General features: G+C 38.7%; 1 long non-coding RNA gene across 1 annotated transcript in view; it reads left to right on the top strand.

Moving 5' to 3' along the window:
• The window catches only part of LOC141423351 (uncharacterized), an 89,343-nt gene that overhangs the window by 29,833 nt on the left and 45,582 nt on the right, over positions 1 to 13,928 (top strand). Inside the window, exon 2 of the long non-coding RNA XR_012448146.1 lies at positions 2,582 to 2,790. This is a non-coding gene — a long non-coding RNA (uncharacterized lncRNA). The remainder of the gene's footprint in view (positions 1 to 2,581; positions 2,791 to 13,928) is intronic.

The following is a 13,928-nucleotide window of genomic DNA, read 5'->3' as shown; positions in this document are numbered from 1 at the left end:
AAATACAGATCTGGGAAGATAAAAATCAAACACAATGATGAACTTTGAAGGATGGAGGGAGTCAAGGTGGGAGAAGGAGATGGTTAAAGGGTTGGCTTTATCTGTAGTGCTACAATTTAAAAAAAAACTAAATCCTGTCTTACATGTGTAAATAAAAATTATGTTTATTAATGGGGGAGATGTAGTTGATAACTGCATTGGTTATATAAGAGAATATCTTTATTATGTGTGTGTGTGTGTGAGAGAGAGAAGAGAGAGACAGACAGACACACACACATACAGAGAGAGAGAGAATATTGAAAAAAAAACATATTAGCTGAAGCGAAAAGGAGGAAGCCTCCACTTGATTAAAGCTTGAGATTGATGGAGATTAATTGAGAGAAATAGGGCTGAGAGAGGCAAATCCCAAGCTCCATAAAGTAGGAAAAAGACAAATTGAGGGCGGCATGTACGTTCCAAGTCAGAAATAGGAGAGAGAGAAGGAGGGAAGGGCCTCATTCCTCCAGAGACAATGACAACCTGAGGGTGGAACCAGCTCTGTGTGACTGGACAGGATGGGTAGGATAAGCCAGTGAGAACTGCCACTTTGTGGAACACAGTCTGTCTAGAGTGTTATGACAGGCTACATTCATAGAGATTGTTGATGTTTTCAAACAGGTCCTTCCACCTGTAGACTTCTGACTGGGATCCACAGTTTCAAATTCATTTGAAGTTGACTGATGTGAATCATGCTTGGGAGAAACCTCAGTAATGTAACCATCTTCCCTCAGACCCAGTAATCAAGACAGTTTGTACTGGATGATGGAGGTCACGTGTATATGAGAGAGCCCATTAGAGAACTTAGAAGAATAAGGAAAAGGCTGGGATTTTAGGGCTTTCTACACCATTCCTGTTTGATCTGCCTTCCTACCTGCTATTTTGACCTTGACTCATGATGGTGAAGGGTAAACCCATGGTGGTCCAGGTGTAAAGATGGGTGTCACATCTGTACTGGTACCAGATTTCAATACTAAACAAGGTATTTAATCTCTGGTGTTGCCTTACCTATCTTCAAGTCCCTTCTAGATATTCCCACCAGAGTGCCAAGTGTTACCTTAGACTCAAACTGTGTGGTATTCAACTTCCCACCCATGCTAACCTCTCTTGCCATGTTCCTCCTGTTGATGGCTGCAACATTTATCAAAATCTAGATAAGTTGCTTCTACTCTGTTCTTTCTCCTTTTCTCCTCAACAGAAACTTTCTTCTTGAATTTTCCTGAGTCATCCCTTCTTTATTTCAACATCCACAAGCTTAGGTAAGAAAGCCATTTATTAACAGACCTCTCTTCCCTTCCAGTCTCCCCCTGTCCATTACTTTTTGCACACTGCTGTCAATCATTCCAACTCCACTCCTCTCCAGAGCTTAGAGCAGCCTCCCACTGACTATCTCTTTAGTCTACTTCTTGGTCATCATTAGTTGAATTTCTCATACCCAAGAAATCATAGCCCTGTAGATTTTTTCCTCTTCAAAATATCTCATATCCATTGTTTACATTGTAACCCCCACAATCCTAGCTCTCATCACCCATAAGCCCAGTACTTATTGGCTTCTCTGATTTCAGTTTCTCCACTCTACCCTGTATTCCACTGCTGCACTAAACATCATTTCACTCAGCCACACCTCACCTCAAGAATGTATAGTAGTTACCACTTCATATCAGATCAAGTCTAGACTCCTTTGCTTGGCTGTCATCACCTGGCTCTGCATGCCAACTTTCTCCCCCACCCTTACCTTTCTTTCTTCAGGAACAAGTTTCCTCCACCCTCTCTGTTCTACAAACATCTAAAGCTTAGTCCTTATTGTCCAGCTTCGCATGGATTCTTTGTCCTCTGCTCAATAAAGCCTGTTTAATTTATTAAGATCTATGGGATCTTTTATTGCTATCTGTTCACTCCAATTCTATGCTCTATCAATGTTAGAACCGAGGTGTTGGGAGCAACAAGTCAAATTCTACATTGGCAGGCTGGGACTAAGAGTCCTTCAAGTCCCACAGAAGGAATTAGGTTATCAGGTTCCTAAACACAAGCCTGGGAGAGAACCCATTACACTAAGGATGTTCTATGATTGAGGAGAACAGGAGATGAAGGTCAAGCCTGGGAAGTATAAGTTCATGGCAAAGGCTTTCAATTCTAGGAGAAATGCAGGCATCCTGGGTTTAGAATGCACTCAGAAGTTCAGGTCCCACAAGGGAAGTACAGATGAGAAGAAGACAAAGATAGGAGACTGGTTTTAGAACTGACAGCAATGTCTATGGCAGGCTGACCACAACAAAGTTCTTGCATTTGCTATATGTGTCTTGTGCATATGTCTGAACTCTGCATGCATAGTCTTCAATGATAGCACCATAAATTCCTCCCGTCATCTTTATACATGACACCCTGCCATAAAAAGGTAGTGTTTGTTTCTTCCTCCCCTTAAACGTGGGCTGGCCATGTGACTGCTTTGTCCAATAGATTATGATAGAAAATGATGACCTGAGACTTCTGAGACCAAGTCTTAAAAAGACCTAACAACTTCTGCTTCCTTCTTCTTGGAACACAGGCACTTCATGCTGTGAGGAGCCCAATTCACATGAAGAGGCCACATGGAGGAGAATTGAGATACCTAGTCTATGGTCCTAGTTTAATTCCCAGCCAACAGCCAGCATCATCCACCAGTCATGTGAGTTCTCCATGGTGGATATCCAGCTCAGTCAGGACAGCACACAGTTGACTAGGATTCCAGCTAACATCATGTGGAACAGACCAGAGGTGAGCCAAGAAAGCCAATCTTTTATTAACTGAAAGATCATAAAAGTAGTTGTTTTTAAGCTACTAGATTTCTGGGGTAGCTAGTTTTTTTTAATTTCAGTATGTAGTTGAATAGATGCTCAATAATCTTCTTGGCTTGTAGTAAAAACTTTCTTTAGTCATAATTCAGGACATCTAATATGTTGAGAACCCAAAAGACAAGGTATCTGGTATGCCTTTTGGGACACTAATTACTCAATGACTTGGATTCATACTGATAATTCTCTTTTCTGATAGGCGCAGTACAGATGATCTTGCCTATCGATTGGTTACCTCTCATTCAACACTTTATATTAGATTACATTTAATAGTTTTCCATTTTATGGGCAAATCTCATGTATTCCAAAAACAAGCTCATATTTGTGTCTTTTTTCTCTCGATTGCTTAGTGCAAAGTAAGTCACATTTGTATCTTTTTTTCTCTGATTGCTTAGTGCAAAGTAAACTTGCAACACACATTGCTGAATTATAAATCCATTTCCAAATATTCCTTCACACATATGGGATTATCTTTTAAATCTAGTTTGAGTAACCTAGATATAGTATCCCCCAAAAGTGAACCTATGTGTATTATGTTAGCCATTTTAAACTTCCCTCTATGAAAACAAAAAGTCACAAACACACATTTCCAGTTTTAAAAATGTGTGCTAAGTTTAAAAAGGGTTCATAGGAGTCAATAGATAATAGTGACATATGAGAAAAACCTGGCTCAGGAAATGCAGTGGAGGGGGCGGATAGATTGACTTTATCATAATACATTTACAGATAAAATACCAAGGCAAAAACTCCCACTGAACCAGGAACAAACATCTAAACAATGAAAAACAGTTCATACTAAGGTGAGGGCACTAATGGGAGGGGAAGAATAAATGAAGAAAGAAAAGATGGTTAATATGGTTGAGAATATGGTTGATGTACTTTCTATACAAGTGTGAAGATTGAACATTCAAACTGGTTGAAATCACCATAAGAAGGGGGACTAAAATAGAGAGGAGAGTAGGGGAACCATTCGGGACACAATACACACACACACACACACACACACACACGTAAATTTCACAGTGAAATTCCCTGTATAACATCATAAACAAACAAAAATGTCCTTTTTTATAAAAAAAAAAAATGAAGGACAGGAAGGTAAAACAAGTCCTCTCTGGGAGTTGGTACTAATGGGAGTGGGGAGGGCATAAGGAAAGGGTAAATGAGGTTGAATGTGGTGGAAGTTCTATGTATTAATGTATGAAAATGGAACAATGAGGCCTGTTGAAACTGTTCTAAGAAGCAGGGGAGGGGGAATAAATGAGAAAGGTGGAAGGGGTAAATCTAAGATATATTGTGAGTACTTTTATAAATGTTACCATATACCCTCATACAACTATAATATGCTGAAAAATAAGTAAGAGAAAACAAGCCTGCCTCAGGAAGGAAAGGAATCCTGATTTATTTCTAATGCCACCACACATATTAATTGATGCTTCAAATATTAAAGGTTTTTTTTGGTTTTGTGTTTGTCATCTGTCCTTGTATATCTCATGAATCAGGAGAAGTTTCAACTTTGAAATGGGACCATATGTATTATAAATGAGGTAATCAAGATTCCCCAGATTTTTCCAAGGGCATTTAAACCCCTTCAAATGCAGTCTTTTCTGAAATCCAAATATAGTTAGAAGGTTATTATATTGCCAATGCCCAAATGTTATAATTGGTTTATGGTGACATAATATAGAGACTGGGCCATATAAAGATTGAGACCTAAAGAACAAAGATCTGTTTAATCTAAACACTCTGCAACTGTTTATGAAATAAGCAGGTTCTACTACAATAAAAATCAGCATACTCTTGAACTTACAAATTGCAAGTAGGGATGGCTGAACCTGTTTGGTCAAAGAACTTGCCAAATCTTTAAGCCAAAAGCTAATGTATTGCTGGAAATCTCTCCCTGCCATAAAGATCAAGATATTGCTCCTGATGCAACTAAACCAGGAATAAATTAAAAATCAACATTTCTGGTTATTTAGCATTAAGGGAATTTCAGGTTAAAGAAAAATAGGATTTATATAGTATTAAGGCTGCTTAAAATTGGTCCTACCAAACAGCCTAGAAAAAGTGACTAGGGTGCACAGAGACCCACATTACTGGGGTTCTACAGCCAGAATTTCATTCCTGGAATTAGAATCACATGCAACTTGAGAGAGAAGGGACAAGGACAGGAGGCAGCTCCTGAAGGACATGAGTGTGTGTTGGATCGAGACCACATAAAATGGGCTTTATGAAAACAGTCTTGTGATCTTGGCAAGGTAGGCCACCTACTTCCCCGAGCCTGTTTCTACATTTCTAGAAGTAGAAAATGATGATAATATCTGACTGCTTACTTCACAGTACATTCTAAAACTGCACTAAGATAACATATGGTAAAACAAATTGGAAATAAAGTATGAAGTTCTACAAAACTAAGATTTCAGCTATGTTACTAACATCAAAAAGCAAAAATAAAATGAGGAACAAGGGAAAGGAGTGTAAATCAAATGATCAAATGAAGAATGAATGGGTAATCGATGTCATGGTAAGTATATAATTTCAAAATAAACTTGATAGGCAAACCATATTGTCTCAATAGTAAAGGCTTTTTTGAAGAATGGGGATTTGGGAGACTAGAAGGAAGGTTTAAGTTTGAATGGGTGAAAGGGAGGCACCTCAAACTGGCTAGAGTGCAGGAGACACTGCAAAGAAAAGGAAGAGATGGTGGGAAGAATCAAGTGATAGTCTGAGAAGGAGTAAGCAATTAGCCTGGGGAAATAGTTCATGAGACCCTATCTGGAAAATACCCAACACAAAAAAAGGCTGATGGTGTGGCTCAAGTGGTAGAATGCCTGCCCTGAGTTCAAACCCCAGTACTGTGGAAAAAAAAAAAAAAGAATACTGTGCCAATAGTAAGAAACCAGTTGCTTTTCCTACTTTATCTCAAACAACCCTCTGAGGTAGGTATTCTGATCCCCATTTTCAAGGGAGAAAACTGAGGCTCAAAGTGCCTTATCTGAGCCAAGCACTGGCTCACACTTATAATCCTAGCTTCTTGGGAGGATGAAATGGGGAGGATCACAGTTTGAAAACAGCCCAGACAAAAACAGTTCACAAGATCCTGTCTTAATGAGAAAAAGCTGGGCATAGTGGTATGTACCTCCCATTCCAGCTATGGTCGAAAGTGTAAAATAGGAGGATTTTGGTTCAGGCCAGCCTGGGCAAAAAAGTGAGTTCTATGTCCAAAATAACCAGAGCAAAAAAGGATGGAGGCATGGCTCAAGTGGTAGAGCACCTGCCTAGCAAGTGCACAAACTTGAGTTCAAACCCCAGTACAAAAGAAAGAAAAAAAGAAAGTAAAATCCTTATCTGGCTTAAGGATACACATTAGTAGATAGAACCTACATTAAAACCTTAGATCTTCAAAGAACATTACATGAATATATGGAAATGTCATAATGAAACTCCTTGCTTTGTACAATTAATGTATGTTGTATCTTTCCAATTAAGTAGAAATTGGAATTTTACAAAATGTACTCATGGGTTCCTCAGAGTCAAAGTCACTCCAATGTCATCTCATTGGTAAATTTGTTATCTAGGGCACATTTTAACACTGTGTCAAGCTGTAACTTTGGAAGCTTTGTTTTAGAATGTTCTGAACTTGTGTATGTTTGTATTTTTATAGAGATAGCAAAAGCAATTATTTAATGAGTGAAAAAAAGATCTCAGATATTTTCTGAGGCCAAAATTTGTGTTCTTTCTCCTATGTCATGGGATAGAATGTATAAAGTCCTGATGCTGTGGAGTGGGGGTAGGAACAACAGTCTGAGCAATTAGTAGAGAAAATTCTTAATTCTCCAGAACCATATTTAGATTTTGAATGACTTAATTTCCTTCAAATTATTTTAATATACTCATCTTCTAGAATAGTCAACTCTTTCTGTCTCTCTTTCTGCCTCTCTCTCTCTCTGACTCTCTCTCCAATGAAAAGAAGGAGAAGATAATTGCATTCAGACTAACCTGCCTTTTTAAACACACAAGAAACAACCTTTTATCCCCTCCTCCACCCAAACCAACCTTCTCTGGAAATAAACACATTATTAACACCAGAGTTGCCACATGACCAGAATTACAGGATAATCAACAGTAGGAAATGATATTGCAAACATAATTGAGTGCATGATACACATGAGAGCTTTGTCAGATTCCTCTTACAAAACTTCCTCTTACAAACATCCTTTCATAACTGGGATATGATGCTATTGGCCAAAGTATCTCATGAGGGCTGAAATACAGAGCCCCTGGTTCTCGTTATAATTAATTGTCCAGAACAGAAACTTAAATGAACGATCAGGGTCATGATGTAATTATGACATGTTCCTCTTTTGATGAAATCTTCCATGGATTGCAGGAACTAGGTCAATGAGGAAATATATGTGCATACAAGATGGATTGAAACTATTGGTTTTAGTTTTCTATCCATTTGTCAACTCTTTTGCTGCATCTCTGTCTAGTTGAGAATTCAAAGAATTAAGAATTTGTTTCCCATAAACGTGCCATATGATCCAGCAATCCCACTCCTAGGGATATACCCAAAGGAATGCAACACAGGTTACTCCAGAGGCACCTGCACACCCATGTTTATTGCAGCGCTATTCACAATAGCCAAGTTATGGAAACAACCAAGATGCCCCACTACAGATGAATGGATCAAGAAAATGTGGTACTTATACACAATGGAATTTTACTCAGCCATGAAGAAAAATGAAATCTTACCATTTGCAGGTATATGGGTGGAACTGGAGAACATCATTCTGAGTGAGGTCAGCCAGGCTCAGAAGACCAAAAATCGTATGTTCTCCCTCATATGCGGACTTTAGATCTAGGACAAATGCAGCAATGATGTTGGACTCGGATCACGAGAAAAGGGGAGAGCACGTACGGGAGATATAGGAATAGGTAGAAAACCCAAAACATGAAAGCGTTTGATGTCCCCACTCCAGAGGAACTAATACAGAAACCTTAAAACGACAAGTTATCACTAGCAGGGGATCAGGAACCAATGTAAAGATGAGTTAGAGTTGAATCAACATGGGATGTAACACATGGGTACATGAGAGCAATAGTGGGAATTTTTCTGTATAGCTATCCTTAACTCAACTAGCAAAAACGCTTTGTCTTTCTTATTATGCTTATGTCTTTTCTTCAACAAAATCAATCACAAGGGCAGAACGGGACCTGCCTGAAACTAAGGAGGGGAGGTGGGGAAGGTGGGGGAGGGGACAGGGTGGAGAAATGACCCAAACAACGTATGCACATAATAAAAATAAATAAATAAATAAATAAAATTAGTTAAAATAAAATAAAATAGAATAGTCTGATAATAGGAACCTATTTTGAACAAGGCCAGAAATCTCTTCATTAATTAGAGCATGGATACGAGCAATTATTGCCTCAAAATATGGGTGATCTCCCATTGGACCTATTCTCTAGATACTATTCCTCTTGAGTACTGATTCTTAAATTTTTCCCTTCTTTGATCACAAATCCAAGTAGGAAGAAATTTAAGAATCAGATGAAATTATCATTCTATTAAAAATGATATAATCAATTAAAAAAAAGAATTTGTTTCCAAGAAAAATAAGGGACATAATATAATGTCATTAAGGACCTAAAGCCAAGCTCTCACAACATAAAGAGACCGCTGTCCGAGATTTCTCCAGATGTTTTTCAGAAATCCTAATGACTATCAATTTGGATTGCTCTTTTCTCTCTTCTTTCTTGGAATCTGACTGGAAGTTGGACTGTGAAAGGCAATGTTCTCACTATTATCACAGGAGCTGAGTGCCTCAGTTTGAATCTCAGCTTTGCCACTTCCTGACTACTTTATCTACAAGCTACTTTAACCTCTCTAAGTTCAAGTTCCTTGTTCTTGGAATGGGAATAATTAAAGTACCTGAGCTCAAGAAATCCTTTAACCTTACTAGGGGACCTACAGCAGCTTTGCAGTAGGAAGTGATTCCCTCAGCTCCCATACATCTTCCCTTTCCTCTTAGTCCAGCTTAAATCCTCCAGCCAGTCTACTAACTCCTGTGTGCAGACCCTTACCTCCTTTGCACCTCTTGTTAGTTTTCTCTTGATAACATTCTAATTCTGGTGAAATCCAGTGCTCCATTATTCTATCCTTGCTCCTGGGCCACTGGATATGGTAAGACAACAGCAGCAGCTCATTAATTTCCCTTCTTTTAAATTCATGATCATGAACTTCAAGTGGGCCCCTAATGCTGCTTGCTAAACCCACATATTATCCTAGACAATTTACTCTCCACTAAGAAAACAGACAAGGCCTCACTTTTCTTCTCACAGTTGTGATAACCCACTTGCCTGCTACTGTATCCTCACATTGCCTTCATTTCTGTGACTATGAATAAGCTGCCAGGCTCCAACTAATGCCCTTCTTCCCCCCTGTATCACAGGTAGAGACTCTATGCCCTTTCCAAACATTCTCTCTTCTCTCACATCATTCATGTTCCCCTCTTTACTGGATCATTCCTGTTGACAATACATACTATTTTACACCTCCTACATCAAAGCCTAAAAGCCCCTCTGACTCCACTTTCCTCTCCAGCTACTGCTCCATTTCTCAAATCTAGTTTTTAGCAAAACCCCTTGAAAGAGTTGTCATTAATGGCTGTTTCCAATTCAATTCTCATTCTTTCTTAAACACACTTCATTTCAGCTCTGCCCTTATCATTTTTCAGGGTTACTGGTTCCTTCTACCTTGTTAATTCATAGTCAGCTCTTAGACCTCATCATACTTTGCCCACAATAGACTTTGAAACAGTTGAGAACTTGCTTCTCTGAGAAGTGCTGTCTGAATGTGGGGTTCCAGTTACCAGGACTGGATTACAAATTACTTCAAAACTTAATGGCTTGAAATAATCAACTCATTAACTTTGCTCATGAATATGCATTTTGGAAAGGGTGTCATGGAGACAACACCTTTCCTGTCCTACTTGGTGTCAGCTTGGGCAGCCAGATGCTGGGCCTGAAATGATTTGAAGTTCATTCATTCATTTTCCTGGTGGATTCAAACACCTAGGGTCTGGAACACTTGGGCTCTTAGGGCATCTCTGTTGGTCCGTCTGTTTGTCTTGTGTGTGTGTATCCGTCTCTGGTCTCTCCAGCAAAGCAGCATCAGCTTTAGAGTAGCCAGAAACCTTTTGTATTGTTCAGGCCTCCAAAGGCTTGTGTCCCAAGAGAAAGGCCTGGATAAAAGCTGTATCACTCTGCCTTTTGCCACCTCACTTTGGAAATCACCCAGTTTCACTTTACCATAGTCACAGACCTGCAAAATTCCCAGGGAGGGAATATAGCCTCCACTTCTAGGTGGAGTGGTAGTAACATCACATTGTAAGGTCAATAGTATTAAGGTCATGCTTAGAAAATACAGAATATAGCACCCCCACTTCTGGGGTCCTGCATTCTTCTTTTGCAGTGGTAGTTCCTTCTCATTCTGCTTCACTGATTCCTCTTGTCTTTCCAACCCCGTAAGTTGGAGTCCCCAGGGCTCTGACCTTGTTCTTCTCTTTTTTATTTCCCTCTTGGTGATATCAGTCTCATGGTTTTAAGGATCATCTAAATTTTAATGACTCTCAAGTTCATATGTCCAGACTGGACCTCTCTTGTGAACTGTCTACTCAACATCTCTTCTTGGATGTCTAACAAGCATCTCAAATTGAATATATCTAAAGCAAAACTCCAGATTTTCCCACCTAAATGTGGCCTACCACAGCTTTCCCCACATGGTTGATGGCAGCTTAATTTCTACTGCCTTGCTCCAAGCCACCTACATTATTACTTCTTGGAATTGCTAACCTTTTTGACTCAATGCTAGAACTCATTTTTTGTTGCTAATGTGCATTCTGCCAAAATTTCAACAGTCGAGTTGGGAGTACCTTAGAAAATATGGCTGTATAGCATATATATTTCACAACTGTTTCAACTATCTTCATTTGTCTCCTTTCCAGTCCTGAATCTGGCCTTACTAGTTTAAAGCAAGGTGAACAAAAACATTGCTCGCCTAATGTCATAATGGTGATTGACATGAAGTCAAACCAAGGTGGGAGGTCAAAGGTCATCCTCTATGTGAGTGTCTGGAGCATTCAAATGCTGGGATTTTTTTTATTGTTTTATTATTTATATGTGCATACAAGGCTTGGGTCATTTCTCCCCCCTGCCCCCACCCCCTCCCTTCCCACCCCCTCCACTCCCTCCCTTCTCCCCGCCACCCCCTCAATACCTGGCAGAAACTATTTTGCCCTTATTTCTAATTTTGTTGTAGAGAGAGTATAAGCAATAATAGGAAGGAACAAGGGTTTTTGCTAGTTGAGATAAGGATAGCTATACAGGGAGTTGACTCACATTAATTTCCTGTGCGTGTGTGTTACCTTCTAGGTTAATTCTTTTTGATCTCACCTTTTCCCTAGTTCCTGGTCCCCTTCTCCTATTGGCCTCTGTTGCTTTTAAGGTATCTGCTTTAGTTTCTCTGCATTGAGGGCAACAAATGCTAGCTAATTTTTTAGGTGTCTTACCTATCCTCACCCCTCCCTTGTGTGCTCTCGCTTTTATCATGTGCTCAAAGTCCAATCCCCTTGTTGTGTTTGCCCTTTATCTAATGTCCGCATATGAGGGAGAGCATACGATTTTTGGTCTTTTGGGCCAGGCTAACCTCACTCAGAATGATGTTCTCCAATTCCATCCATTTACCAGCGATTGATAACATGTCGTCTTCTTCATGGCTGCATAAAATTCCATTGTGTATAGATACCACATTTTCTTGATTCCAAATGCTGGGATTTTTAACCTAAATTCTAAACAAGAGCCCATTTGAGAATCTAGGAGAAGCCACAAACACTCTTAAAATTGACAAATACATCATATGCAAATAACTTGAGGTCCATGTAGGACTCTATTTCTGAATTCAATATCCAAAGCCTTTGAATAAAGACCTATGTTCTTAAAATCCAAGGAGCAGAAGGATTAATTCAATCAATTGTCTCCATGCTTTGACATTGCAGTTATCCTATCTTCATGGCCAGGGGTGGGAGCCAAGAACTGCTTCCTATATTGTAAGAAATTTCTGTTCAGAAAAAAATAGTTTTGCCTGGTTTTGAGTCCTGCTTTTAAGAATCAATCACATCTACTGTATTCTCAAGAATTTAACAAATACTTGGATAGTCAATTTTAAAAATATATATATTTTTTCAAAAATAGAAGTTGAGTTATTTATAGTAACACTATGTAATTATTCCTATTATTCCAGGGAGATTTTAGAAGTAATTAAAGAAGTAAGAATTCTCTTTAATGTAAGAAATTACAAACAAGTTCTGTGCTTCAAAAAAGTCCAACTGGTAACTAACTGATCCTCTATATTAAAGAGTATTGTGAATTCAGAATCATTCCTTATGAATGAATTTTTAACTGCGATTCTCCAAAAGAGTTAAAATATTTTTAATCATTGCATTTTCAATACACATAAGAATGAAAAAATGGGCAAAATTAAGTTTATTTCTTTATCATGCATATTTTATATGTATGAGTAGTAAGGATTTGCCTTATATTTCAACTGGCTTTACTGCTTTGCAATAACAAAAGTTGCAATAATTAATATACTAGATTTGTAAGACCTTGTGTCCTCCACCCACCAGAGCTGAGTTAGGTAGGTAGCATGTGGTTCCAGTTTTTTTTTTTTCATTAAATGCTATTTTGAAGTTATGTACAATTCAATTGTATGTGTTTTGATATTCACATGAAATTGACAGCCTCAAAGTGCTGAATGTATAAAAAGGAGACATAAAGAGTTAGAAGATTGGTGAATTCTTGCAAAAGTCAATGAGCATGGAGAAAAGACAGAAACAGTAAGCAAGCCACCTGTTGAACTCCCTCACATCTCAATAATGATGTAGTGTTTGTGAAATCCAAGATGGCAGTAACAAATTAAGATTTGGGGTCATTTGTTAATTCAGTCTCCCCAAAACAAACCCTAAGATTAAGATTGATGTGAAAATGAGTTATTAAGGAAGTACCCCCAAGGAGACTAAGAAAATGGGAAACAGAAAAGGAAAGAGAGGAAGTCAAGTATGCAGGGTCCAGCAAATTTCTGCAGAGGGTAGCTTTAATCTGATCTTGAAATGGGCTCTGGAATGTAAGTTATACTTCAGAACTTGTTCCAACCTGAGACAAGAAACTAGGCTTCTAGCACCCAACAATCTCTGAAAGAGAGTAACTTTCAGTACTCCAAGGTTATCTGAACATTTGAACAGAAATGCTCACATTTGTGCAAAATGGTTCCCAAAATTAGAGAACATGCCTCCAAACAAGGGTGGTAGGTCAGGCTGTTGGAAGGAAAAGTTCGCCCAACATTTGGTGGGGTGATGAAGAGTGGTGGGGGTGTCATATAAACACAGTGAAAAGCATCCAAGAAAATCCGGGCAGAGTCCTGACTGTGCCTGCTGCTATAGGTTGCTCAACCTCTGGAAGCCTAACCTGTAGCTTAGGAAGATGGGGACTTGCCCAATGCAGGTGGTAGAATTTATCCAAAAATAACCACAGGGAAGAGATTTTACCATCTCTGTGGATAGAACAAGCTACTTAGTTCTAGACTCTGATATAATTTCATCAGTCACTTCCTTCTTTTTGAGTATCTCTGTGCTTTATCTCATGCCAGGTCTCTGGGACAGAAGTTGAACAAATAAGCCAGAAACAGTCATTGTGCATGCTATTGAAATAAACATAAAACTGTCCAGCATTCTCTGTGCATAAGAATTACCAACAAGTGTTTTTGGTTTGCTGGTAATTTAGGGGCTGTGACACTTTTCTTTGAAATGGAAAAATAAATTACAATAATTATAGCTTCAGAGTAATTTAATAATTTGTCAACATTTCTTCCCATCCAACGACCAGCAGAACATAACAACAAATATATTCATTAGCAATATAGCTGATGTTTTGCAGAAAGACATTAAAAAAACTTTGTAAACATATTAAAAGAAAAATGTTAACCAACCTGTTCCTTGTAAG

This window comes from Castor canadensis, chromosome 5 (genome assembly GCF_047511655.1).
Source record: "Castor canadensis chromosome 5, mCasCan1.hap1v2, whole genome shotgun sequence".
Classification (NCBI taxonomy): Eukaryota; Metazoa; Chordata; class Mammalia; order Rodentia; family Castoridae; genus Castor; species Castor canadensis.
This window is presented reverse-complemented; position numbering and strand designations above follow the sequence as displayed.